General features: G+C 36.2%; 1 pseudogene; it reads right to left on the bottom strand.

Annotated features, from left to right (window-relative positions):
- Positions 1-552: 552 nt before the first annotated feature.
- LOC122086727 lies at positions 553-13,564 on the bottom strand (annotated as a pseudogene).
- Between the last annotated feature and the right edge of the window lie 10,967 nt (positions 13,565-24,531).

Here is a 24,531-nt window from a genome sequence, read left to right as displayed (position 1 = left end):
ACAAAGGAAGCCCTTCCTCGGAGGACCATGCAAAAGCATATTTGGCATAAATAAATAGTTATCATTTGGCATCAATTGTGAAAGTCGGCTCCAAGAGGTGCAAATTGAGCCTGTTCCATTGTGCTAAGAGTCATCGACCGTGCCTGAAGAAGTGTCTAGTTCCAACTTACCTACTTGAACTGTCCTTGAGCTTGTTCAAAAGCAAAATGGTTGAAAGTGAGAATTGCATCATTTCAATCTCTGTCCAGTGCCTGAAGATTTAATCATAAACTGGTTTGAACCTGAGCCCAAAATCTGTTTTCTTGGTCCAGTTCCATTTCAAGCCATTCATTATCATTAAAATTGGTCCAAAACCTTAGAGAACTCAAATACTGTCTTCATACTTCTTCGAGCAAATGCTATATAACTCTGAAAACCATAAGGGGAAAGGGAATCATCATTTGATACATTGAAGAGCATAGAAGTAATGTGATATGTACAAGCAAGGGATGTAAATCAAAACCTTCAAAGTTATACCAAAGAACTTATAATACTGTCATTCACCTACAAACATTACTGAGGATATAATTTTGTGTCAGATGCTTCATTCATTGTAGATTGACCTGACTCAGATGCTTTTGAATCATCCTCCAAGGAAGGTATATCTTGGTCGATTTGACAATGAATGAAGAAGGGAGGAGATGAAGGCAATGGAAAAGTTGCAGAGTAACTACCAAGCATGATAACAACAGATGCCATTGTGGGTCTACTAGAATCATTTTCTTGAACACATAATAATCGAATGTGGAAGCATCTAATCACATCAGTTGTATCATAATTTTCTCCCAAATATGAATCTATCAACTCTAAAGCTGTACCTTCCCTCCAATATCTCCATGCCTACAAATATTTCAGCCAACATATGCATATTATGAACTAAAAAACTAAATGGTCCAATTTGTGTATTTGGAAGTCAAGGATGATGATACAGAATAATTTACTCATTAGTACATGAGTGTATGGTAGTCTTAATAACAGAAATGACTGGTCAATTGGGTTAAACCAGAACCAGAATCATCCAACCTTCGGGTTTTATCTTTTTATGATTTAATTCCCCTGTTTTCGGCTAATAAATCAGAAAAATTGGGAACTAGAATCATCTTAAAAAAGTGTGTGTGTGTGTGATGGGATGGGTATCGGGAATATTGGGAAGGGTCTTTCGACGTCCATGGATTGGTGGATGAACCCTACTCCATGGGTAAAGGAAAACTTTTGCCTATTAAATTAAATCAGTGCAGTGGTAGTTCTTTTTTTGGTGGAAACAAGTAGTGTCCATTGAAATGGAAATATGGTAAGATGTATTCAGGTTTAGTTTAGATTCAGTTTTTGATGCAAAGACTTTCCATCTCAAAACCCAAACCCAAAAAAAATTTAAAAGAAGTAGAAATTAGTGGACCTTAAACTTTTGGTCTACTTTTTGTCTGTTTAGGCTCCATTTCTTTCAGAATAAATCATTATATGTTCCTTCTTGTAAGTTCTGCAAACTTTACACTAAAACAAATGGAGTCCACCCAAACTAGAGGGGCAGCTTACCTCAAGAATGTTGTTCCTATTTATAGAACCAAATATATTTATTACTCATACTTACTTCAGTAAGAAGATTAAGATAATTAAGATACTCAGTCCGCCCTGATCGATGGAAACAGTTGTTCTTCTGGCCTCTCACAATCTCTAGAAGTAAAATGCCAAAACTGAATACATCTGTCTTAACTGAGAATTTCCCATGCATTACATACTCTGGTGCCATATAACCACTGCATTTCATCTCTATAGTTAGTTTCATCTTGGAGAGAATACTAGTACTTTAAAATTGTAAAAAATAAAATAAAATAAAATAAAATTCTTTTTTCATGAGAATATTATTTTTTCTTCTATTTCATTGGTAAAGAAATCCACTTACTAGCAAAGAAAACATATAATCAAACAACCAAAATCCAATGCTCAAGAACTAATGTCACTTGTGAAAGATAAAAGAAAAACAATCCCATTCAAAATATGATTCTATCAACAAGAGTTATAATCTTGTTTTTCAAAAGCAAATTGCTTTATTAGTCAAAGAAGGAAGAGGAGGAAAAATAGGTTCAAAGCTTGAACTTACCATGTCCCAACAACCCTACTGGTATTGTCTTGAGTTTGGTCGACTACAAACTTCCTTGCCATGCCAAAATTAGCAATTTTTGGATTCATCTCCTCATCTAACAAAATATTGTTAGGTTTGAGATCTCGATGTATAATTCTATATTGAGAATCTTCATGAAGATATAGAAGTCCTCAAGCAGTTCCTACTATGATTTTTTTTCGCCTTTCCCAATCTAATTTTGCACGTCTACTTGGATCTAGATGTTCATCTATAAAAGACCTAGTTAGAAGAAATTGTTTATATGGCATGTGCAAATCAACAATCCAATTTATACTTATCGAAACGGAAGGACTAATTAAAATTTACAAGAATCACATAAATAACCTTTACATATGATAGAATAGATTCATAAGTGTACTTGCAAGGGGGATTCATTAGGTTTGCTCGTCTTTTTCAGGTTCTGTTTTTACATTGTTTCCAAGTAAAATCAAGACAAACAGAACTAGAGAAAGTGAAGATAGTTTCTTGTAGGTCCCTACTAAATTGATCTGAAATCACTATAACAGCCTCATAACTCCTTGAATCAATGATTCAATGAAAATTCAATACAACATGGAATTAGACAGATTTTTTCAAGCCTAAAGGAGTTCCCATGACACATGACCAAATTTATTGGATTAAATTTGACTCCACTTAGGTTACTCTCCTAAAAAAAACCTGTTTTTCTAGTTAAAGTTTTATCTAGAAACAGAAGAAGCATAAGGAAGAAGGTTGCTTTTGGCCCTTTCTCTTGTTCACTGCCTAATAAATTTACAAAAAATTGAATATAATTTTCTATAGAACTAAGCATTCTAGAAGGTAAGAAATGCAGAAGAAGAAAAAATGTAGAAAAGATTCAAACCAAATATAAAGTGATCAAGGGTTCTGTTTGGCATAAACTCATAGATGAGCAGCTTTTCTTCCCCTTCTAAGCAAAATCCGAGGAGCCTGACAAGATTCCATGTTGCAGGTTGGCCACTAATATGACCTCATTCTTAAACTCAATGTCACCTTATCCAGAATTTCTTGAAAGCCTCTTCACAGCCACTACTTGTTCATTAGAAAGCTTACCCTCTATAAAAGAAATTATAGGATGCTGAGAAAAACACATGATTCCACCTAAAGAAATTTCAAACAAAGTTCTAGTAACTCCAACACCCACCCCCACCACAATATTCAAGATGGTATTGTAACTTGCAATTTACAGATATTGCCATAAGTACCTTGTAAACAGCACCAAATCCACCTTGTCCAAGCTTATTTGCATCAGAGAAGTTGTTTGTGGCTGCTTTTATTGTATCAAAGTTGAATTACAAGGAGTCTGTTTCTGTGCTTGTAATCTCATCCTCTCCTTAACGAGAAACATTTTATTTAATGGAATACAAATAAATTTCCATAAAATAAAGTAAATTAAGGAAATGAGGTACCTTTGGGGATTATTAGTTACCGAGCTGGGTTTAGAATTTGGTGTGGCTTTTGGAGGTTCAGCTAATATGGCTTTCAGCTGACCCGTTTATATACATATGACGAAAGAACCCTGTTGGTCTGGCATTAGGAATATCGGTCTTTCCTGCCCACCTCTGTCTGGTCGTTTCTTGCACCAGACCGGCAGGGTTCCTTTTTCCACTCACACGTCTGTATATATATAAATATATATATATATATATATATATATATCAAATGGGTTGGAACTAAGCATGCCAAACAGCAACAAACCCGTAGACTATTCGTTGAATGTGCTTAGAGCTAAAAACATTGAATAAGGGAAAGACTACTAGCACAATACCTCTCAACAGGATCATAACATTATATTTGTTAAGTTTGTCTCGAATTCTTGACCCATTTTAAAATTGATCAGCTCCGACATATTTTGGTGGCTACCCGAATGGAAAGTTTTCTGAGATTTGTGATGGAAGCAGAGGGGTATGGTTTAACCAGATCGACAGTGACCCAATGGATCGACCCGCAACTTGGAGTATATTATGTGCTGTTGTCTTGTTGAAAATGTCATTATATTTTGGGGGGTTTTTTGAGTAAGGGTTTCAGGGCGAGTTTTCTCGCCGCAGCTTGGGTGTAATCTCTCTTTTGCATAGTGAAACATCTTCTTCTTCACCTGAGGACATAGCACACCACACTGGTGTGTGAACTTAATTAAATCTCTTTGTTATGCATATCTTTTATCTATTTATTTTCATATTTCTTCGTGTTTGATCTAACAATATTTCATATGGAAGAAGTAAACTAAACTGAAAATTTCCCAACTGAGATTAGCACGTTGGGTCCAGGGCCCTATAACTAAGCTGGCCCCATTTAATAATGGAGCTAATGAACCAAACCCAGTTACAGCCTGCATGGTTGATAGGTTGTGGATGAGAATGTATTCACATTACAGCCTTTATAGTTGATATGTAGTAGATAAGAATGAATTTAATTAATAACAAAGATGAATTTAAGAAGAACCAGAGGATTATAAACCATACTTTCCTACCTTTAACTTTGAGCTTCTGATTCCTCCTTTGAACACGCAGATAGAGCATTGAGATTATCATGATTATAATAATTGTCACAACATTAACAACAACAAGGATAATGGTAATTAGAGTTGAATTTCTTCCTTTCCCTGCATAAATAAAAATAAAATAAAATAAATATTAATTTAATCCATTCTTAAAATTTTTCGTTTAGGATGTGAAGTTGATTAATTCAGACAGTGGAAACTGGAAATATGAATTATCATGGTCTCCTAGTAAGATTCATTTCTTGTAGGTGAGGGTTTGGTTTGAACATTCCAATTTGAGGGAACAATTGAAATTTAGAATAAATTTCCATTATTACCAAATCAAGAGTTATACCTTCTTTTGTGCTTGTTGAGTTGGTTGATGGAGGTATTAGCTGGAAAATAACTTATTGCTATAGGGAAGCCAACCCCATAGTGAATTTTCTTGCTAATGCTGCAGCGAAGAAGGAAGAGGAGATTATTGCTATTGATTGGCCATTGAGTGTGAAGAATTACTTCTTAGAAGATGCTTTATCTAGACCTAGGTTTAGGTTTAGATAGTCTTTAGTCATTTGTTGGTTCTTTCTTCTTGCTCCTTTTCCTCTTCTCCTGCTAATGGCAATGCTGAAGGTGGGAGGAGGAGTTAAGTTTTGAGGCTTGTTGGTCGTGACTGATATTTCCAGGTTATACATTCTTTTTTTATATTATTAATACAAATGATCTTTAGTGAAAAAAAAAAAAAGTTGGTTGATGGAGGAGTTGCAGGAGGTGATGAAGCTTGTTGATAGAAAGGACTATTGAACACATACCTTAGATTACAACTTGGTTTAAGAACTCTCCCACCTTGTTTAGGATATAGCTTCTTTGGAATATCAGTAATACTCCCAACCAAACATCTATTGCACTCATCCTGAGTTATATCAGGTGTGCACTGCACTAACCCATGCACTTTATCAAAGCTTGTAAAGTTCTCTTCACCTGCTGCATAGTATTTTGGAGTAGAAGAACCAAAGGCAGCTTCTCTCACTAGCCTATACATCAAATCTCCTACTGTCGGATTATAGAGATCCAAGTTGGAGATGTCATTTGGAGCTTTAGGATAAAGGATTGGTTCTTGTTGCAAAATTGAGAAGGATTGGTTTGAGTACCTTATCAAACAATCATCAAACCAAGCTATCGCTATGATCATGTTGGGGCAACATGGTTTGATCTCTTCACTGGCTTTCTTTACACAATTTTGATAATCTTGGTGTGTGATTTCGCTTTTGCGTAGGAAGAGACCATAGACCTTATCTAAACCATCACCAATGGTTGCATTATAGAATTTGGTATCAGAGGAAGCATTAGCATTAGAGGATAGAGAAGGGAGGAGGAGATTGAGATTGGCTAGATATGTGGTGCCATTTGTCGTGTAATTAACTCCTGAAGGACCCGTACAAGCAAAGCCCACAGGTTGGGCAGTGATGGTTCTCAAAAGGAGAAAGAGAATGCAACAGAGAAGCATGAGTGGTGATCCTAAAGATAGAAGACGTCAAAAGGAGAAAAAGAAAACAAAGGAATGGCAGAGGAGCAGAGGGAAGCATCCACTTTATTCACTTGCTCTATTATACAAATTTGCTATAGGGTCAATTCGATTCCTCATGGCTAGGAATTCTTCTAAATTGGGTCCCGTGAAATATAAAGGGATTAAATCTAACATTTTCCCATCATTGAAGAGCCCAAAAGTCTACATTTGCAAGGTGGGTTTGCCCAAGTTTGGATTCCTTGGGTGATCCTGCCATCAATGGGAGGGTCTGACCAGCTGGATTACCCAAGGGGATGTCCCCGCGGGGGGGGGGGGGTGGTGTGGAGCTGATTTAAACTCGGCTCTTCTTGATGGTTTATATTTCTCGTCTATTGAGACACCATTTGACAACGTTTCGTTTTTGTCGCTTTTACGTTTTCTTGTTCCCAGAACAGAGAAACATTCTAAAAAACATCTGATAAAGTTGTTCCGTTTCACCAGTTTCTAGAAATATAAATCAAAATTTATGCCTATTTGCAATTCTAGAAATGACTTGGACAAAATAACTCCGACTTGTTTCGCCTTTTCTAGAAACGAATTTGAGAAGAAAAAAAAAGTTGTTGTGCCTAATAAATCTCTCAACTATTTAAACCTAAAAAGAAGAAACCGAACCCTCTCTCCCTTTTGGGCATCCGATGATACTATTAAGTTTTTTAGTGGCATTGTGTCTGCAAAAAATGTTTCGAGAAACAGGTTTATCAAACACCAAAAAATTCATTTTTGTTTCAGAAAACGTGAAAAGTCGTTTCTACTGTTTCTATACATAGAGACAATAGAAACGTTATCAAATAGTGCCTGAGTGTTTGGGACTTGGTCATTGGATTGATAAAGTCTCCCGAACTACATCTTGTCACAGAATTATTAGTATTTTTCTTACCATTCAAGAAAGTTGTGGCCCTCTTGACCCCATTTTAACTCTTATAAGTTCTGTGAATCAAACAAAAAATTGAACAAGAGATCGCTATTAAGTTGCATGGCTCTTGTATTGTTGTGCCTAGGTGTACGTACTACACGACCAGGTAGCAATCCTTAAAAATAAATAAATAAATAAAATATACCGTCAACAACGAAAACGGTTTCCCTTGAAAAACAATACCACATTATTTTAAACAAAACAAAGAAGAATGCAACTTGGTCCTAAAAGCGTTGACTATTTACCTTTGCATGTTCTTTTGGGGCTAGCGGTGTCAAGCCTTTGGTTTTGTTGATTTAAAGTTTCTTTTTTTCTTTAAAGGAGCCAGGCTGCATGGTCCTTGCATTAATCTGGGTTCATGAGCATGGTTAGCGATTTGTATTAATATTGATCGACATCGATCCCAATACCTAGTCAGTCCTATATCAATGGAATGGTACAGATCAACTAGGTGTAAAACAGTAAAAAATCTAAGTTATATGAAAATTATGATATGGGCACGGATTAAATCCATGCCAATGATTGTGCACACATGGCCATCAAACAGGGGATGAATCTTTCATTTCACGAAGAAGGGGTGGTCATTTCACCCTTCTTGTGTCTAGGTGTAGGCACCACATTGCCTGACAACCTTTTTTTATTTTTATTTTTATTTTTATTATTTTTTTTAACTTATAATATTACCTAAAAATAGGTTTCAGTTTAATTAAGTTATACATCCAATCTCTTGTTTAACCAAGTTGTCCAAAACAAAGATAATTATTACGAGGGATGCAAGATTGGTTCGATGAGCCCGAGCCCAATCTAAGCCCGATAAGGCCTTTGTTTTTTCAGCACATGGGCTACGCTAAGATTCAAATTTCTAGACCCGATGTAAGATCTGACCGGGCCTGAGTTGAGGCCTCGTGTTGAGCCCAGTCTGGCCTGATTTTTTATATGGAAATTAAAATATATAATTATACATAATAATATCATACATACGGTAAAAAAATATGGCTAGCAAAACTTTGCCAAGCGTTAAAATGTCAAAATAGGGGTTGCCTGGATCAATTAGGGTGAAACCCATTTCAATTAGGGTCAATTAAGGGTGGACTAGGTTGGGTTGAGCCCAATAGGACTGGGCCTGGGTTGATCCAATAGAAACCAAGGTTGGCTGGGTTTTAAGAAACTCCGGATCAACCTCGTCGGATTGCAACCCGTACGTATTACATAACTAATCAAATCAGTACTCCTCTCTCTCTTTTTTTTAAATTAATTAAAAATCAAGAAGAAACAAAAATAACACACAAACACCCAAATCACAAAGCGAGTGGGGCCTCCACCTTCGACATTGCCATTAGCGGGGAGCCAAGCTACACGCTAAAGGAATCTGTAGTAAGGTCTAGTTGCTTCATCTCTTGCCATCATCTCTGAAATATAACTCAGGAAAACAACATTGAAAGAATAGTCTTCGACTTTGCTGCTTTTTTGGCCATATGGTCAGCTACTGAGTTCGCTTTCCTAAAATTATGAGAAATCTTCCAACATTCTTCAAATAAGATCTAACATGAAACCATCTCTGGAGTGCGAACCATGGAGTTTTATTCATTTGCACCACCATTACCACTAGTGCTCCTCCCTCACCCATCTACATATTCTGACATTTTAACCCCATCTTCCCCTCTTCCTCCCCTCTCCAATCCTCCTGATTGGCTACCAAAGTCCTCCCTTTCTGGCTACTCTTTGGATCTTTGGGGGCTCCTATTGCTCAAATGAAAAGAGAAATGATGGTTTTGAGAGATAACAAACTACAATTATGGTTACCACAGTCCTCCCTTTCTCCTTTGTATTTAGGGTTTGGAGGGTTTTAGGATTGGTTTCTTTGAAGTGAAAATTCAGCTTCTCATTAAGGAAGAAGAAAGAAGGCTTGAGTATATAATGAGCATTACACAGCAGAGGGCAATTAGCTTCCTCTTCTCAGACAAGTAACTCTTAAGTCTTGTAAAACAAAACATCCAAGTGATACCAGACAATCTTGAAATAATATTCTTCCTTCACAAACACTACCGAGCAGAAAACTCAGTAACAGACATTTCATTGACCGAGTTTGTTGATAACTTACTAGGGGATCGACCTGATCTTGTTTTCTTTGAATCATCATCCATGGAAATTTCACCGAAGTCGATTTCACTTCCTATTACAAAGGCTGATGATGAAGGCAATGGGAGAGAGGAAGAGTAACTATCGAGCATGAGAAGAACAGTGGCCATGGTGGGTCTCTTTGAGACATTTTCTTGAACACATAATAGTCCAATGTGAATGCACCTAATCACTTCAGACATATCATAATTTTTTCTTAAACTTGGATCTATCAATGCTGAAGCTGCACCATCCGTCCATTTCCTCCATGCCTACAACATTATATCAACACATACACAATTTAAAATTAATTGATTTTTTTTTTGGGGGGGGGGGGGTGGGGGAGATGGGGGAGAGCATGAGATCACTTTTCGGTTTGGGGTCTAATTTAGAATTTTAAACTATGCTCAATGTTTGATAAAAAAATGTCCCTACTTACATAGTTGAGAAAGCCGCCCTCGATGCTCCCTGATTGGTCGAAATTGTTGTTTCTTTGACCAGTTACAATCTCTAGAAGTAAGACTCCAAAACTAAACACATCTGTCTTGATTGAGAATTGCCCGTGCAGTACGTACTCTGGCGCCATATATCCACTGCATTTCGTCTCAGTATAATTAATTAGTTTACTCTTGGCTTTTTCAATCAATGGACTTCTAATTTCTAACCAGATAGATTCATAGAGCTTGAACTTACTATGTTCCAACAACCCTACTAGTATTGCCGTGAGTTTGGTCAACCCCAAAGAGCCTTGCCATGCCAAAATCTGCAATTTTTGGATTCATCTCCTCATCTAATAAAATATTGCTAGATTTTAGATCTCGATGAATAATCTTTAGTCGAGAATCTTCATGAAGATAAAGAAGCCCTCGAGCAATCCCTTCAATGATTTTGTAACGTTCTTCCCAATCTAATTGTGAACGTTTGATTGGATCTACACATACATGATCCAAAAGAATGATCAAGTTAAGACTCAAATCATGTTTTTTTTTTTTTTTCTTTGCTAAGAGTACTCAAATCATGTAGTATTTGCTCATCAAAGTAAAAAATTTAAATACAATTACTAAGAAAGCATTATAAGGATCACATAATATTACTTCAAGGTTAATAGATAGTTGGATGTTTGTATTTGAAAAGCAAATTTTTGCAACACTAAGGTTTTATTTTTAGTAAAATGGAAATTATATCTTTCCTTTCACATAAAATTCAAGGTATTTTTCTCCAATAAAAAAATCAGAATTTCTAGGTATTTGGATTTCACTCTAAATATGAAAATAATTTAGTTTGGATAGGTACCCAAAAAGATTTAAGGTCAACGAAAGCAAGAAGAGAGTCAAACCAAAAATATAGCGATCAAGACTTGTATTTGGCAGGAATTCATAGATCAGCAGCTTTTCCTCTCCTTTAAAGCAAAAGCCGAGAAGCCTAACAAGATTCCTGTGCTGTAACTTGGCAACTAATATAACCTCATTTTTAAATTCTATTTCACCCTGTCCTGAATTTTTTGCGAGCCTCTTCACAGCGACTACTTGTCCATCCAGAAGCTCACCCTGAATATACAATATAAATTAGAATATACAAAAAAAAAAAAAAAAAAAAAAAAAAATGTAATTTCATCTATGTTAGTTTTAAAACACTTTCTAGTATTCGAAATGTAACAATATTATATATATATATATATATATATATATATATATAATGGTAATGCAAAAACTTGTTACCTTGTAAACAGCTCCAAATCCTCCTTGTCCGAGTTTATTTGTATCAGAGAAGTTGTCTGTAGCAACTCTTATTATATCAAATTTGAATTGTAAGAAGTCGATACTTGTAATCTCATTCTGATTATCTTCATCTAAACAAAATATGTAAATCTAATAAATAAATATTTCCTAAACAATAATAATTCATTAAATATAGATGCATCCTTGGGTTTTATGAATTTCATTTACATTTTCAATACAATTTTTTATTGTCATGGATATCTTATTGAAATTTAGAAGGAACAGATTATGAACCGTTTATGATTTCTTACCATCAACATTATGCATTATCTTCCTCCTTCTAGATTTAAAATATAGGATGGATACAAGTATGACTAAAATATATAATACTATAACAACAACAATGACAATAAGAGATTAATTACTCTTTGTTTGCATTAGCCAAATTGTCAAAACCTAACGCAGCAAGCAAATTAAAAAGTTGCATTTAGAATCAATATGCTGCATGATCATGCTAATTAATTACTATTCTCATGCATCAAAGTTTTAGGTTCATCTCCCTACATGTTAGGACATTTGTTCATGTATTTTGACGATCAAAATGAAGTTGCACAAAATCAGCCAAAGTTGAAATGTCGAACAATTCTATATCTTACATCCTATTTTTTTTAGCTTAATATATTCTTTGTTGACTTATAAAATAAATAAATAAATATATATATATATATATATCTATATATATTGTTAAGTTTGTTTGAATTCTTGACCTGTTTTGAAGAATGATCCGCTCTGACATATTTTGATGGTGATCCGAATGTGATTTTTTTTAAGATTTGTGATGGAAGCAGAGGGGTTGGGCCAATAGGCCCAAGCCTGGAGCCCAGCACTGATGGATTGACCCGTGACTTGGAGGAGTATATAATGTACTATTGTCTTGTTGAAAAAGCAGTTGTAATATGGGGTTTTTCGAGCTAGGGTTTCAGGGCAAGTTTTCTTGCTGCTGTTTGGGTGTAATTTTTCTTCTACATAGTAAAACTTCTTCTTCTTTGCCCAAAACGTAGTACACTACATCGGTGTGTGAATTTCATTAAATTAGAACTACAATGCACACTAGCTTATTGAATCCAAGCAGATTTAATGATGAAGCAAATGGGGCCAATCCCGTTACATCTCCTTGTATTAAGAAGGTTAGGAATTGATGATATATAGAAAATTTCCCATCATTGTACCTCAATAAATATTGAAATAACAAGAAAATTATAAACTATACTTTCTTACCTTCAACTTTGAGCTTTTGTTTCCTTCTTCTGAAACGAAGATAGAGGATGGAGATTATTATAATTGTAACAGTATTTGCAACAATAACAACAATCACAATTAGAGTTGAATTGCCCCCTTTGTTTGAATTACTCCCTTTACCTGTAGAAGTTGAAAAATAAAAATTTCTGTTAATTTAATTCTTTTTTTAATACTGTTTTTTTTTTTTTTCTTTAAAATTTTTCTATACTATAAATTTTAAGCTTAAGACGAGAAACTGATTATTTATTTTTGTGAAAAGAGAAATTGATTAATTGAAGCAGCGGAAAGTTGATTTATCATGGTCTCCTTTGGCCCCATCTGTTTTGCAAGAAAAAATGGTGGGAAAAGAAAAGTTATGGGGCCATATGTATAGAGTCGAGATGCAGCAAAGGTTAGAAAAGAAAGAATAGTAAAAAATATGATGAAATAATAAAATAATAATATAAAACATATCCTCATTTTTCTTACAAAATGCTACTAAATATGATAGGACTTTGACGAAAGGTGATGTGGAAATCGTGGGATAATTCCTTTTTCACAAAAGTAGACAAAGCATTTAATATAAGTTGTTTGCAAAGGCAAGAAAAGAAAGAATAACAAAAATATGATGAAATAATAAAATAATAATATAAAGCATATCCTCATTTTTCTTAAAAATGCTACCAAATATGATAGGACTTTGATATCACTAATTCAAACAAATAACCTAAAGTTTTGAAATTATATGAAAAACCTTCAAAGTATCTCAAGCCATTATTCTTGCCCACTTTTTTCCATAAAAGAGATATGACCATAATGATTCAATCTTATGGGTAAGAGTTTGGCTTCAACATTCCAATTTGTGGGAATACTGAAATCTAGAATAAAATTTCACTACTACCAAATCAAGAGTCATACCAGTTGTTACTGTTGAGTTGGTGGAAGGAGGAGCAGCTGCAGGAGTTGAAGAAGCTTGTTGATAGAAAGCACTATTGAACTCATACCTTAGATTACAACTTGGTTTAAGAATTCTCCCACCTATTTTTGGATAGAGTATATTTGGAATATCCAAATTAATACCCCCATTTAAACATGTATAGCAATCATCTGGAGTTATATCAGGGGTGCACTGCACTAACCCATACACAGTATCAAACCCTGTATAGGCTTCATTTGCTGCATAGTACTTGGGAGTAGTAGAACCATAAGCAGCTTCTTTAGCAAGTCTAAGCATCAAAGGTCCCACTGTTTGATTATACTGATCCAAGTGGGTAGTAACATTTGTATTGAAAACATAAAAGACAGGATCTTGTTCCATAGTTGAGAAGATGTATAGGTTTGAGTACCTCATCATACAAGTATCATACCAAACTATTGCCATGGTCTTGTTGAGACAACAAGATTGTGTGAGATTTGAATAGGCAATCTCCACACAAGTTTGACAATCTTTGGCTGTGATATCTCCTCTACATAGGAAGAGACCATTCACCTTGGCTGAACCAGTACCGACGGTGGCGTTACCGAATCCGGTACCGGAGGTGGAATTAGCATTAGAGGATAGAGAAAGGAGGAGGAGGTCTCGATTGGTAAGAAATGAGGGGTTATTTGTGGTGAAACCTACTCCTGAAGCACCTGTACAGTTGCAGAACAAGCGTTGGGAATTGACATGGAGCATACAAGAGAGAAGTGTGATCAGTGGTAATCCTAACCCTCCATAAGCCATCATTTGCAGAGGTCTTGAAGACAAGGTAAACTGCTTTGGAGCTGGTGGAGATCCTTGGAAGTTTATATAAGTTGAGTTTGGTCCTTTCAAACTGGGAACCACAAGGGCTTGATAGTTAGCTTGGCAAGCATCTCCCCTCCCAACAAAGGGGGGATGGTCAACTCTTTTTGAGGTGTACTTGGTCAAAAAATTTAAAATAAATAAAAAGAAAGAAAGCTACCAAAGTCGGGTTGTCATTATCCCAAGACCTTTTTTTAGCAAAATGAGTCCTGCACAAGTTTCCAATTGAAGGACATGTGTATCTTTCTATGACATCGTGTGTTGTGTCTAGGTGTGGAGATCGCAATGGTTATTTTCTTTAATTTATATAAATAAATTGATGATACGTAAGAGAAGAAAATTTCAAAGTCAAGTCGTTGACTGTGATCAAGGTTGCTTTTCTGGATTTACTACCAATAGCCCTAGAGATGTGGGCCACAAATATGTATAATTTTTTCTTTGCTAGTACGAAGTAGATGGGTAATCAATTCCCTCTTCTAGTATTACTAGTCATATTTCTTATTATATTTTCTATCGAGAAAAAAAAAAAGTGTTGTATAAAAAATAAAAATAAAATAGGTAAAGATGGAGTGCAGGTTAGTACTTAGTCAATTTCCTCTTTTCTATCAAAGAAATAAAAGAAAAAAAATTCCTCTTTTAATAATACCAAGTTTGGATCTTTTATGCATTTTGTGTCTAATCTTATCTTTGCAGAGTGGATTAAGTTATGGTTTTAGGTTTAGTAAGCATGATTGCATAAAATTAGCACACATGAAATAGAATTTTTTTTTACATTATTTTCAATTAACCAAATGAAATTTTATTTTTGGAAAATAGGATAGTGCAAGGTATGACAACTAAGCTAAATTTTTATGTTGCATTCATCGAGATTAGAATCTATTAAGTATGAGAATAACAAAGGCCATGGTAGGTATATTGGATACAGATTCCTGAACATGTAATAGTCCAATGTGGATGCATCTAATCACTTTAATTCTTTCTCAATTTTCCTACAGAGTTTGATACATCATTTCAATAGTTGTACCTTCGTTGGAATTAACCAAGAAAACTGAAAGGACTAATTTTTTGGGAGACAAGAGAACCTTTGTCCGTTTACGTAATTACTGTGTCAGCACATAGTTTAGTGGAAGGTCATGCAAGGGCATATAAGTAGGGAACAATGCCATCTTCTTCGTCTGCTTATGTCTGACATACGTACATGCAAGCGGAGAAGGTTTTAAATTCTTTAAGTTTTTTTCAGCATATCATGGTCTATTGATCTTTTTTATTTCTTTCTTAATTTTCCAACGGAGCATGATTTGCTTCTCCTCTTAGTTATCTAGCTTCAGTTATGTATGAATTAGGTGAGCCCACCGGATCCTTATGTCCTTAACTCCTAGAGATCAATCTCTATGTTTCTCCTTGGAGTATGGTATTCCTCCTTAGTTTTTAATTTGTTTTTGGAGGTTGTAATGTGTCCTTCATTTTAGTTATATTTTGCTTCACCTATAAAGAAAAACCCTTCACTTTCAAACTTTTAGGTGAAAATTTCATAATTGATAGACCAAGCAATGATGTCCTTAGTCATGCATTTAATTCCTTCATGTGAAAGGATCAAAAGGTAGCTCTAACTAATGGATATCTAAATGATAGTTTGGACAGGTCAAATGTCTTTACTATTACACCATGTAATGTCACAACCTCCCATGTACGCCATGCACCATAATAGTTTGCTGAATGTTAATTTCAATTTCATGAATTTTTCAATAATCTATTTTTTCACAACTTGACATGTGATCAAGAGATCCAAACTATATCATAAAACTTTAGGCCAATAAAATTTGCCATGTGGTAGAAGCAGGTGTTTGACCATGACACTTGATTATGTTGACCTTTAGAGCAAAAAACCTCGTCTCAAAATTTTATGTTCCTTTTGATTACGTCCTGTCTTTTCACATTTAAATAAATAGAGACAACCCAAACTATAGGGATCTATAGAGATACATGGTAGACAATTGGGTCAAGAGTTACTTAGTTATTTCTTCCCCATATAGAATAATATATATATATATATATATATATATATATTATAGTTTGATATGATATTTGATCTTTTATAATAAATTTAACATTTTAATAACTTTCTTTTAAGTCTTTAGGCTCCATTTTTTCAAGATAGAATATGTCAAAGTAAAATATAATAGTGAGATCTTAAAAGAAATTTTATCTAATTTTTAAATCTATCTTACATCAAAACAGATGGAACCAACAGAAATGAAAAAGATACAATGTTGACCTATTGGGTCAAGAATAGCCTTCCTTAGTTTTTGTTTCCCCGGTAAATGGCCCTCCTCAGTTGCATTGTTCTTTATTATATATATATATATATATATATATATATAGAGGGGGGAATACATTTATTATTAATATTACTTGGCTTAGAAGGTAGTCAACTAGCGGTGACCATTGACTGAAGCAGTTATTCCTTTGAACCCTCATACTTTTTAGAAGTAAAACTTTGATCAAGTTTTTCTTCATCCACGGTCATAGATGGTATCCACTGGGCATGCAGAAACAGTGGTAGTTATTATTAACCATTTTTTATTATTTTTCTGCTAAGAGATCAGATTTGAATTAGAAGGAAAAGAAAATGAATTAAAAAAGAATCATAGGATTCTCATGCAATGCAACTCAAAGCAAGCAAAGGATCCCCACCTTTGGCATTGCCATAATTAGGGGCCTTTAGAGCTATCAATGAAATCGATATTAGGCAAAAAGACATATATTTGTGGCCATTGATGACTATAAAGTTCCCTGACTACACGTGGTTAAGAAAATATTTCAGCCCAAAACAATATATATATATATATATATATATTTTTTTTTTTTTTGCTAACGACGGTTATCCAGGCCTTCGGCCTAACTAGTCCTACGGACCCATAGTGACCCCACAACTGTATGGACTGGGTCATACCGGTGTTGAATGAAAACCATTCAACTTTCACTGAAAATAGTAAAGAACACTAAGCACCTCGTGTGAATGGTCCAAGGTGTGCCTAGCCCAAAACAATATACATGTCTTAACGATAATTTCCTATTCATAACACTGCATTCTTAATGGTTAGATTCAAAATTAACTAAAGTTGTCGATTAATAATTCATCTCCTTGAAATATGAATTTTTTTTTTTTTCCTTTTTTTGGGGGTGGGGTGGGGGTGGGGGTGGGGGTGGGGGTGGGGTGGTGGGGGGTGGTTAGAACTCCTTGAAATATGATTTGTATTTAAAGTTCATTGCCAAGAAATGCAAGAATAAATCAGACAACCAAAACCAAATGCTTACAAATTAACTATAGTCTGTTTGGGGCAAGATAAAGGGTGGAACACCTATGGTTCCTTGAACCTGGAAAGATTATCTCTTTATCATTGACTTGAAAGAATCAAGAGGAATTGCATATAGGTTCAAAGCCTGAACTTACCATATTCCAACAACTTTACTGATACTACATTGAGTTTGGTCAACTGCAATAAGCCGATTTATAAGTTCGGATTCATCTCCTCCTCAAACAAAATATTGGCATTTTTTTGAGGATGGGTAAGCTAGCAAGTTATCGAGGAATAAAGTGTGTAAGCATTTATTGATAGTTAAATTAGATAGATTAGATCTATGCCATTGATTAAGTATAATATGTAGGAATGTATATCCAACTTAAATTCCATATACCATTTTGAAGATTTGTACAAAATACAAAAATGTTACCCACTTTCTTCTTACTCCTCTTCTTTATCTTCTTCCTCCGCAAGTGAAGCAGTCCCAGCCAACCTGTTAGATCAAACACCAAGAAACACGAATAAAGAGAGACAATAGATCCGTACGACACAGAGATTTAACGAGGTTCACACACCAGGGTGGTGTGCTACGTCCTCGGGCGAAGAAGAAGATGATTCACTATGCAGAAGAAGGATTACACCCTAGCAGCGGCGAGGATGAACTCGCCCTGAAACCCTAGCTTCGTGAAAACCCTAGAATACAATGACTCTCAACAAGCAACAGTACATCATATATATATACTCCAAATAGCGGTTCGACCCATCGGGTCACGGTCGATCCGGTCGAACCATACCGCGGGGGCTACGCCCCCGCACCCCCATACGAGATCAGTGATGGCCTGGCCCAAGCCCTCTGCTTCCATCACAGATCTCAGAAAATTTCCCATTCGGGTCGCCACCAAAATATGTCGGATCGGGTCAATCTTCAAAACGGGTCAAGAATTCGAGACAAACTTAACAAATCTCCACCTTGCCTTGAATTCTCCTCCAACAGATAAACAAATAGCTAATATCTTCTTCTCCAATAGCCCTCCAAAGGGCTGAACTCAAACATGACAAACACCAAGTAAGTTCAAGCAATGCTCGAACTTACCAACACATAAAGGCTTAGTCAACATATCAGCTGGATTGTCTTCAGTACCAATCTTCAACACTTGAATATTACCTTGAGCAATTATCTCTTTTATGAAATGATACCGAACATCAATGTGCTTTGTCCTCTCATGATACATTGAATCTTTAGTCAAGTGAATAGCACTCTGGCTATCACAATGGACAACAGTCACCCCATGATCCATGCTGAGTTCTCCCAACAAACCTCTGAGCCAAATAGCTTCTTTAATTGCCTCAGTCACTGCCATATACTCTGCTTCAGTGGTAGATAATGCAACTGTAGCTTGTAAAGTAGCTTTCCAACTAACCGTACTTCCTCCAAGAGTAAATACATAGCCTGTGAGTGACCTTCTCTTGTCAAGATCACCTGCATAATCTGAATCAACATAACCAGATAAACTATCACCATTTCTCCCAAACTCCAAACAAACACCAGAGGTCCCTTTCAAGTACCTAAGTATCCACTTCACTGCTTCCCAATGAGCTTTACCTGGACATGACAAATATCTGCTCACCACACTGACAGCTTGTGAAATGTCAGGACGAGTGCAAACCATAGCATACATAATGGAGCCAACTGCACTAGAGTATGGAACACGTGACATGTACTCCACCTCTTCATCTGTCTTAGGTGATAGAGCAGTTGAAAGTCTAAAATGAGATGCAAGAGGAGTAGTTACAAGTTTGGCATCTTTCATGCCAAAACGACTCAATACCTTCTCAGTGTACTTTTGTTGAGATAGCCACAGCTTCCCTGCTTTTCTATCCCTCTTGATCTCCATACCAAGGATCTTCCTTGCTGCCCCCAAATCTTTCATCTCAAATTCAGAACTTAATTGTTCCTTCAACCTATTGACCTCATTCCTATCTTTTGCTGCAATCAACATATCATCAACATAAAGCAACAAATATATGAATGACCCATCAGAGAGGTTTCTGAAATAAATGAGCACCACCACCTGCCTTCTGCTTATTTAAAAGCTTATAGCATTCAGATTTAATATGCCCCTTCTTCTTACAGTAATTGCAGGTTAAATTCTTATACTTAGATTTTGATCTAGCCTTCTTTTTGTCACCATATGAGCCTCTTTCATTCGTTCTCCCTCTAGCTACCAAACCAACACCATCAGATTTATTGGTAGTTGTCAACTCATCATCAATCTTCTGCTTGCTTTGCAGATTCGTTTTGACATCCTCAATAGAGATTGTCTCTCTACCATAAATCATGGTATCCCTAAAGTGCTTATAAGATGGAGGCAGAGAACATAACAATAATAGGGCCAAATCTTCATCGTCTATTTTAACATCTATCCTTTTCAAATCAGTAACAATAGAATTGAACTCAGATATATGGGATTTAATAGAAGTACCTTCGCCCATATGAAGGGTATACAGTTGTTGCTTTAATCTCAACCTATTGGTGAGGGATTTGGTGAGGTAGAGGTTCTCTAACTTCACCCATAACTCTGCAGCCGTTTTCTCTGAGAGAACTTCCTGTAGAACATCATTCGAAAGACACAACTGAATAGCTGAAAGGGATTTATCATCCAAATCACTCCAATCATCATCGGACATAGTTGCAGGTTTCTTCGCCTTCCCAAATAGGGTTTTCTTCAAACCCTGCTGCGTGAGAACAGCCATCATTCGAACCTGCCATAAACTGAAACTGATGTTGCCGTCAAACCTATCAATATCGTATTTCGTTGAAGCCATGGATCGAAGTAACCAAGAGCTTTGATACCAGTTTGTTAGATCAAACACCAAGAAACACGAATAAAGAGAGACAATAGATCCGTACGACACAGAGATTTAACGAGGTTCACACACCAGGGTGGTGTGCTACGTCCTCGGACGAAGAAGAAGATGATTCACTATGCAGAAGAAGGATTACACCCTAGCAGCGGCGAGGAAGAACTCGCCCTGAAACCCTAGCTTCGTGAAAACCCTAGAATACAATGACTCTCAACAAGCAACAGTACATCATATATATATACTCCAAATAGCGGTTCGACCCATCGGGTCACGGTCGATCCGGTCGAACCATACCGCGGGGGCTACGCCCCCGCACCCCCATACGAGATCAGTGATGGCCTGGCCCAAGCCCTCTGCTTCCATCACAGATCTCAGAAAAATTCCCATTCGGGTCGCCACCAAAATATGTCGGATCGGTCAATCTTCAAAACGGGTCAAGAATTCGAGACAAACTTAACACAACCCCTATTCTTTTTTTTGGCTAACAATGGATAATATTAAAAAGGAAGAAGAGAAAAATAAAACAGCATTACAAGGAAAGAAAACAGACAAAGAAAATCGCTTTCCTGCCCCCCACCTTCGGCATTGCCATCAACAGGGGGAGGGAAAGCGCACTAATCAAATCTGAAATTGGGTCTTCCCTCAGCGTCTCTTCTAATCATCTCTTTGACGTGGTCAGGGAACTCGATGTTTGGACCCGAAGTTCCCGTCTTAGCGGCATTTCTGGCCAAAAATTCAGCAATTGAGTTCCCCTCCTTGAAGTTGTGGGTAATTTTCCATAAGATTCCCTCCAAATAAGGCTGAAGGAAATCCATCTCTGAAGGGCGAACCAAGGGATCTTCTTTTACTGAAAGGAGGTCGCGACCGCACTGGAGTCAGTGTTCAGAATCGCCTCCCCAGAGTTCCTCTCCTTCCATTTTTCCAAAAACCCTCCACCAGCCTTCCCGGTAAATCGGCTGCTAGTTCTTTTCTCTCTCCTTCAAAAACAGCAATTTTTTTCTTTTGTAAAGATGAAGAAAGATATTCTATTTTCTGTCCTATTTAGTACAGCCCACCAACGTCCTATTCTCCTCTCCATCGCTCGCCCCATCATTCTTACCCACCCTAATTAGTCTATTTGATCGTATTTGTTCAGTCTGCTAGATCAACTTGATGGTCATTCTAACGGATCAACTCCTTAATACAAGGTCTTTATTTTTTGGTCAACTTGATTACCAGTCAGCTTAATTGGTCAGCTCATTAACACATTCGGTCAATAGATCGACATCAGATCTATCACTCCCTCAGTACATGTCATTAGGCCAAATTTGCTAAATAGTTGCAGACACTTGGTAGTAAGATATTGAACCCAGATACTCTCTTGGACCATGATCTCCTACAACAATCTCACACCATCCAAAGGGTGTGGGGCCAGCTTTGGTCTAGAGAGGATCTGGCCTCTTAGACATTGAGGCTAGGACCATATACCATAGCTGGAGATTTCGTTTAGATTTTACAAAAGCTCATGGATATGAGTGCTACTGAAGAAAGATGGCAATAAAAGTGCTACCTTAGATACCCGGACCTTTTTTTCATCCTCTCATTGTTTCATACATAAGCCTCACAATAAGGCCCAGCAACATGGGTTGGAGTAGGGATGTCAACGGGTCAGCCTCAATCAGGCTCGATCGGGCCTAGCCGGGCCTCGTGGGCCTCATGGCTTGCACAGTGAGCTGCCTATTTAAGAAATTAATTGGGCTAGGGTCTTGATCAGGTACTAGGCTTTAACGGGACTCACGAATCGAGCTAATCAGGTCTTAATTGGACCTTAAATGGGTTAATGCACCATTAAAAGCTTTAAATAGGTTGTAATTGTCTTAGATTTTGGAAAAATTAATTATGTCCTAAATCATCAACAATTTAGAAAATAATTTAGACTTTACGTTAAATAATTGATAAAATATTAATATATATCTTATATTATAAAGGAAAAAATCAGAATATACCATATAAACAGTTAGGCCGGTAGATCATGTCGAGTCGGGCTTGTTTGTTGGGCTGGTTGGGTGTATGTTATGCTTACACCTTGCATTATGAATTGCCTATTTATAAACATGTCAGGCTCAAATGCAATATGATTATTAATCATGCCAGCCCAGATTGGGCCATAAACTTTTTGAGCTCGGTCGGGGTTGTTGGGTCGGGTCTGGAATTCATGGTGCAAGGTGTAAGCCAACATTCAATAATTGATATACCTTATTCTATAAGGAAAAAAAAAATCAAAATATACCATATAAATAGTTAGGCTAATAGATCGTGCCGAGTTGGGTTTGTAAACGTGCTGGGCTGATCGGGCACTCTTCAGGCTTACACCTTGCATCATGAATTGTCTATTTATAAACGTGTCAGGCTCAACCCCAATACGATTATTAATCGTGCCAGTCTAGATTGGACCATGAACATGTCGAGCTTGGTCGAGCTTGTTGGTTTGGGTATGGAATTGACATTCCTAGGCTCGAGGTTGCGTTCAAGATCATGCCAACGTATAGACTTGTTGGTTTACCAACCCGTAACCCATATATCTCAGAGCGTCCACAAAACCAATGTGCAACTAGATGAAAATGTGGTTTTTCCTTAATTATTAATTTCATTTTGCTTCACAAAATATTTTTGGCCAATTTTGTTTCGGCTGATTGATTGCAATTTTATATATTTTCTTTTTCTTTTTATTTTTTATTTTTTCATTTTGGGAAGAGGTATTTCATTTCATTTCCGAAAACTGAAAACCTTGCAATATTTTGGTATAATGTGATGATTAAATTTTTTTTTCTGAAATGCATAATAATCCAATTTTGTTTTGTGCAATTCAGCCAAATGCTTTATTTCGTTTTTTCGTTCCCATATAACAAAAAAACTCCAAAAACTTTTTTCTGGAACATTACCAAATGCAGCCTAATTATTATTTTGCTTTGTTATTATTATTAGCATACATATTCTCTCCATATTATCACTACAACAAATATCGCAAGCATGTTGGCATAGGGTTATGTCAATTTCTTGTGAGAGAAAACTCGAAATCAAGCATCCAAGCATCTAGTAGAAAAATCGATTTTTTCAGGTGAGGTGGGTGCCTAATATCTTTCCACTCTCGTAATTTGACACGCACCCAAATATCTGGAACATACCAAATATGAAATCAACTTCGGGGATTTGATATCTTTATAAGTATTAAGTCCCCACACCGAGCTTGATTCATCGATTAGTATTGGGCTTACAATAGGGTTTTAGGTCCTTAATCCTAAGACAACTCCAAACATCATGTTTTCCTTATTCCCTTTATGTCGTCCACTAAGAAGTGGAATGAGGAAAGATAAAGTAGAAACGATTTCTACCGCTATAATGGAGAGAGGGATAGAAACCCGAGAGAGATGAGATCATCTTTGAGGGGAGAGAGGAAATCAATAGAATAATTTTCCAATCTTTGTCCTCATAGGAACAAACACTACAGGTTTCTAAATTTCCTGAAAAATAAATGGAAAATATCTCTAAAAGTTGAAGAAAGGAAATAGAGTAGAACAAAAAGCAATGGCTCCATTGAAACCTTATTGAATTTAATTAAGTCTTATTGGAAACAATAGATTGCATTTCTGAAACAATAATCTATTGTTTAGAACAACTCTCCCAAGACTTCAATACGTAGTCACAATGAAATTTTAGTTTCCAATTTTCAAACAACTATCCCAAGAATTTGATACCCAGTCAGGATTATCAAATTTTCCTCTACAATACGTAAACCAACAATCTTTACCGTTATCTCTGATCTCCTTACAGCACACAGGAGATGCAACTGGATAGTGGCCATAGAAGGCTTTGACAAAAACACCACTCTCACAGTTTTGATCGTAGCCTTTGCATTGGCCAGCCACATTCTCTATCAACGCTGAGAACATGCCAGACAATATCAGCAACAAAAGCAAAGCTCTAGGGAATGACAAGGCCATTTCACCACCTCCTCTTTTCTTCTCCTTTCTATGTATTGTTTTAAGGAGAGTTAGAAAGGGTTTAATTTATAGAGAAACAGAAATCACATTTACTAAATTTTCGAATTTTTAGAGAATCTTTTTGAGAATCTTTTTTGTTAGAAAGGATTTTCGAGAATCTTTTTTGTTAAAATTTTCTAGAATCAAAACATGGTAAAACGCCTTGTAGCAGCTGGATCTTGTATATCATAGCTGGATTCTACATAAAGAACAAAATATATTTGGAAAATCCAAGGATTGACCCATGCAAAATATTTTGTGGAAAGATTGGATATATTTCAACCAAAAAAAATAATGGCATGCATCCACCCTA

The sequence above is a fragment of the Macadamia integrifolia genome, chromosome 8 (genome assembly GCF_013358625.1).
Source record: "Macadamia integrifolia cultivar HAES 741 chromosome 8, SCU_Mint_v3, whole genome shotgun sequence".
Classification (NCBI taxonomy): domain Eukaryota; kingdom Viridiplantae; phylum Streptophyta; class Magnoliopsida; order Proteales; family Proteaceae; genus Macadamia; species Macadamia integrifolia.
This window is presented reverse-complemented; position numbering and strand designations above follow the sequence as displayed.